The sequence below is a fragment of the Barbatula barbatula genome (assembly GCF_947034865.1).
Source record: "Barbatula barbatula genome assembly, chromosome: 24".
NCBI lineage: Eukaryota > Metazoa > Chordata > Actinopteri > Cypriniformes > Nemacheilidae > Barbatula > Barbatula barbatula.
In genome coordinates this window covers 235,141-241,143 of record NC_136787.1, presented here as the reverse complement: position 1 = coordinate 241,143, position 6,003 = coordinate 235,141, and positions in this window count along the sequence as shown.

The following is a 6,003-nucleotide window of genomic DNA, read 5'->3' as shown; positions in this document are numbered from 1 at the left end:
AACAGGTCCACCTGTGCCTGCCCGAACTGCACCCAAATGAGCTGGACTGCGCGGGGGTGGAGCCGCCACTCTCCACGGGGCGTCGACTGACGAGAGAGCGCATCGGCTGTCTGGTTCAGGTCGCCCGGGATGTGAGTGGCTAACAGGGACTTTGTCACCTGCTGGCTCCACAGGAGGAGGCGTCGGGCGAGTTGCGATAGCTGCCGTGAACGAATACCACCCTGTCGGTTGATATACGCCACAGCAGTCGTGCTGTCCGACCGGACCAGCACGTGCTTGTCCTGCACGAGGGGAAGGAACCTCCTCAGTGCAAGCAGCACCGCCAACAACTCTAGGCGATTGATATGCCAGCGCAGGCGGGGGCCCGTCCAGAGACCCGACACTGCGTGCCCGTTGCACACAGCACCCCAACCCTGCAGGGAGGCGTCGGTCGTCACTACGACGCGCCTCGAAACCTGCCCAAGAGGGACCCCTGTCCGCAAAAAGGTCATTGAAGACCATGGGGTTAGGGTGCGCCGGCAGAAGGGCGTGATCGGGACGCGCCTGCTGCCGGTGTGCCACGCACTCCAAGGAACTCTGCTCTGTAGCCAGTGCTGTAGCGGTCTCATGTGCATCAACCCGAGGGGGACCACCCCCGCCGAGGACGCCATGTGTCCCAGGAGCCTCTGAAAACGTTTCAGGGGGACCGCTGGCTGCTGCCTGAAGCTCCTCAGGCAGGTCAGCACCGACTGGGCACGCTCGGAAGAAAGACGTGCCATCATGGAGACAGAGTCGAGTTCCATACCGAGGAAAAGGATGCTCTGCACAGGGGAGAGCTTGCTCTTCTCTCGGTTGACCTGTAACCCCAACTGGTCTAGGTGCCGGAGCACCAGGTCCCTGTGTGTACACAACAGATCTCGCGAGTGCGCCAAGATGAGCCAGTCGTCGAGATAGTTGAGTATGCGCACCCCCTGCTCCCTGAGGGGAGTGAGGGCGGCCTCCACGACCTTCGTAAAGACTCGAGGAGACAGGGACAGACCAAATGGGAGGACGCGGTACTGATATGGCTGTCCCTCGAAAGCGAACCGTAGGAACGGCCGGTGACGAGGGAGGATGGACACATGGAAGTTCGCGTCCTTCAGGTCGATCGCCATGAACCAATCCTGACGCCTGACGGACGTCAGAATGCGCTTCTGCGTTAGCATCCTGAACGGCAGCTTGTGTAGGTGCTTGTTCAGGGTACGCAGGTCCAAGATGGGGCGCAACCCGCCACTTTTCTTGGGGACAATGAAATACGGGCTGTAAAACCCGGAGTACATCTCGGCCAGAGGGACGAGCTCGATCGCCCCCTTCGCCAGAAGGGTAGTGACCTCGGCCCGAAGCACGGGAGCATCTACTCCCACTGATGTGAAGAGGATGCCCCGAAACTTGGGTGGGCGCTTGGCGAACTGAATCGCATAGCCGAGACGGATCGTTCTCTCTAGCCACCGTGCTGGTCTGGGAAGAGCCAACCAGGCTCCCAGGTACCGAGACAGGGGGACCAGAGGTTCGATCTGAGTCATTGCCCCCGTGGGGGGTGGTTCGATGGCTGGCAGTACGGCTCCCTCGACGCGGGGGGGACCCCGGGGAGGAGAGCGGCTCTGCCGAGGTGCCTGTCGGGCGATATCGCGGCATACCGCACCGTCTGACTGAGGGTGCTGGTGGCCACTGAGAGTATACCCAACCGTGTGTCTCGCCGAAACACAACGTGGGGTTGCCGAGCACCGTCCTGCGGAGGGTGAGAGCGGCTGTGAGAAAGACCCAGGGAGAGAGAAAGCTCTTTCTGTGAGAATATGGGCACCAGGCCCTGTAAAGGGCAGTCACCGTCCCAGTCCGACCCTCTAGCGATGTAGTTGCCAGGGTCGGGCCCGGTGACCTCGATCTCCCTGGGTTCACCCCGTCAGGAACGCTTCTGCTTCCGCGGAGGTTGGTGACGGGATGGTGCTCTCCTCTTCGACGTCCTTCTCCGGGAGGCCGCCTGTGCAGGGGGCGCTGGGGCCGGAGTCTGACTCGAAGAGGGGCGGGGCTGCTGGGAAGCAGACGCCGCGCGGGACCTCGACGGACGATAGGCGGCCGGGTCGCGGCGGGGCAGGATATGCTTAATCGCCTCCGTCTGCTTCTTTACCGTCGAGAACTGCTGAGAGAAGTCCTCGACCGTATCACCAAACAGCCCACCCTGCGCGATGGGGGCGTCGAGAAAGCGAACCTTCTCAGCCTCCCGCATCTGCGCAAGGTTTAGCCAAAGGTGTCTCTCCTGGACCACCAGTGTGGACATCGTACGACCCAGGGCTCGCGCCGTCACCTTTGTCGCCCGAAGAGCGAGGTCAGTGGCGGTGCGGAGTTCCTGCATTATCCCTGGGTCGGACATTCCCTCGTGCAACTCCTTCAACGCCTTGGCCTGATGGACCTGCAGGATGGCCATAGCATGAAGAGCCGAGGCAGCTTGACCCGCAGCGTTGTAAGCCTTCGACACCAGCGATGCCGAAAACTTACAAGCCTTGGAAGGGAGCCTTGGTCGATCTCTCCAGGTGGCAGCTGTCTGCGGGCACAGGTGCACCGCGACTGCACGTTCCACCTGAGGGATGTCGACGTAGCCCTTAGCTGCCCCGTCATCGAGGGAAGTCAGGGCGACCGAGCTAGTCTGACGTGCACGCGCCGAAAAGGGGGCGTTCCAGGTCCGACTGAGCTCCTCATGCACCTCCGGGAAGAATGGTACCGGCGCCGACCGTGGCTTAGAGTCACGGCCGGTCCCCAGATACCACGTGTCCAACCGCGAGCGTTGGGGAAGAGGCGGTGCGGTGCACTGCAGCCCAATACTCGCGGCGGCCCGGGAAAGCATGGTTGACATCTCAACGTCCGCTTCGTCCTGAGCTCGACCCCCCGGAGGGGGAAGCTCTAAGGACTCGTCGGGGTCGGATGCCAAGAGGTCGCCCTCCGATGCTGCGAGCGACATCTCATCGTCGTCGTCACGCCCCGTGTCCGAGTACATGACGGAGGAAAAAGGCGGCGTACCGCCTTTTCCGGGACGGTCAGACGAGCGAGGCGGGCGTGAACGGTCCGCGAGCCGATTGCTGACGGATTGAGGCTCACGGTAATTCCCCGATCACCCTCGGTGCTCGCCGAAGCGGACGGCAGGGCTGATGCCACTGCTGCCGCAGCACGGGAAGCACTCGAGGTGGCGGCTGATTCTCGGAAGAACGCAGCTACCCGTGAACGCAACGTCTGAATTACCATCCGCCCGCAGTGCGGGCAAGATGTATCCACAAACGCTGCCTCAGCGTGCTGGAGTCCCAGACACACGAGGCAGACATCGTGTCCGTCCCCTTCCTCGATGAGTGCGCCGCACCCACGAGCACAGCGGGACATGCCGCGCTGGAAAAAACTCTAAGCCCTGAAAAGGGCTCGCTCTTTAGAGAGATGCCTTGGAGGTTGCCGAGACGCCCAGGGGAAGTCACAGGAACAGGGACAGTCCGCTGCACCACGTCGTAAGACCAGCAACACGTAGAATTTTTCTGCGAAGTCGTCAGCATGAGATGCGAAGGCTCCGAAGAACAAAAGGTGAATGAATGCGGCACGCCGGCTCCCTTTTATACCCGGATATCCGGGGGCGGAGTCCGGCATGCAAATTTCATTCGCCAATTTTCATTGGCCTGTTCAAGTCAGTCAGAGAAGGTAGGTTCTCAAGTCAAACCCCATTCTGTCGACACAACGTCGAGAGACCGACAGAAAGGGAACAGCGGTCGTAGGGCGTACGCCTGCACATAGCGCCATTCCCCTTCTTAGGTGGATCAGTGCGCTATGGGCTGCCTCCCTTCTTTCCCAAAGGGTGAAGAATAGGCAGTCCGTCCATCCATCAACAAGCACTCAGGGCGGCGGGCTCGGCGGAGCAGCCCTGCCGCCTATGGCCGGGTATCAAGCTGAGTTATTACATATAGCTCTAACCGGACCTAGTGCCCCACACATAGTAACCCCCCACTAGAGTGGTTCCGTCTGAGATGTCGTCATGAGATGGTTCCCCTCGTGGCAACCCATGACCTCCCCCAGGTGGACATCCACCTTGCGGCATTCCGCACATACCTCCCATGAGTTCTCCCCTATTTGGTGAGACCATGTTGGTGTCTCCACTGTATTCCCCCCTATGGTGGGAAGTAGTCTCCGTAGCGCACGTCCACATTGAGGGAACAGCGCTTACCCAGTAGCCCTCTTCGTTTAGAGAACAAGGCCTCCGTCTGTGGTGGCCGAGGGCAGGGGCTACTCATCTTTGCCAAAAGCTCTGGGAGCCCCTGCCTGCCCACTGGAAGGTTAGAAATTTCGCGATAGCGCTCACGTTTGGCTCGCCCAGGCCGGTCAACATTGCTTCGCTAGAGATTGTGACACGGCTTAGTGCTGTGGCGTTTTCAATAGGAACCCCATCTGTCGGTTCGACACAACGTCGAGAGACCGACAGAAAGGGAACGTCTCGGTTACGTATGTAACCTCTGTTCCCTGATGGAGGGAATGAGACGTTGTGTCCCTCATGCCACAACGATGGGAACAGAGGAACAGAGGTTACATACGTGAATGAATGAGCACGCCGGCTCCCCTTTTATACCCGGATATCCGGGGGCGGAGCCCGGCATGCAAATTTCATTCGCCAATTTCATTGGCCTTTTCAAAATAGTAAGAAGATGATAGGTTCTCAGAAGCGAACCCCATCTGTCGGTTCCATAAGACCACTTTGTGTTAAAGCGTACAGCACCTGGTATTCCCAGGCGGTCTCCCATCCAATTACTGACCAGGCCCGACCCTGCTTGGCTTCCGAGATCAGATGAGGGCGGTTGTGCTCAGGGTGGTGTGGCCGTAAGCGAAAAATGTATGCCCGAGCTCGACCCATAAAGAAAGCAGCCATAAGACCACTTAGTGTTAAAGCTCACAGCACCTGGTATTCCGAGGCAGTCTCCCATCCAAGTACTGACCAGGCCCGACCCTGCTTGGCTTCTGAGATCAGACGAGAGCGGGCGTGCTCAGGGTGGTGTGGCCGTAAGCAAAAGCTGTACGCCCAAGCCATGAAGAAAGTGGCCATAAGACCACTTTGTGTTAAAGCTTACACCACCTGGTATTCCCAGGCGGTCTCCCATCCAAGTACTGACCAGGCCCGACCCTGCTTGGCTTCCGAGGTCAGACGAGAGCTGGCGTGCTCAGGGTGGTGTGGCCGTAAGCGAAAATTGTAGGCCTGAGCTCGACCCATGACGAAAGAGTCGCAAAAGAGCACCTTGTGAAATTCTTACAGCACCTGGTATTCCCAGGCGGTCTCCGTTCCAAGTACTGACCAGGCCCGACCCTGCTTGGCTTCCGAGATCAGATGAGAGTAGGCGTGCTCAGGGTGGTGTGGATGTAGGTTTTTTTTTAAGCAATTCACACATTTTTCCTTCCTTTATTTTTTACTTTTAAACGAGACAACAATTTGCTACCTAAAGACAACATCTTTAGTTAAAATGTTTTCAATCATTGCATTCATTGCAGCCTGAGTAAACAAACTTTATGATACACTACCAGGAACTTAATGTCATTGTTTAAGTGACTGTGGACCATTTAAAATAGTTAAGTACAGATGTATTCATCATCTGGCCTTTTGTGGCCTCACCTTCTCAACTTATACAATAATGCAAAGGGAATTTGATGTTGCTCAAGTGACTGTTACAAATAAAAATTCTAAAATGACTTTAAGGGGTGATGTAGTGAGTATGCAAGGAGATGTATGGATAGAGATCCTTGTCTACAGCCCCTCCCCTCATCTGTCCAATTAAAAATCTCCAATGGACCTCAATACCTCTGCTCATTGCTATACAAGCCTTAGTGTTATCTATTTGGCTAGAAGGTTCTATGTATCCACAAATATATAACAAATAAAACTTGCAGGCAAAAATAGTTCAGTTTCCATAGAAACACCCTTTTTCCTGAAAATACAGCAGTCTCTGAAAAATTCTCTTATTTCATTTGTCCGCA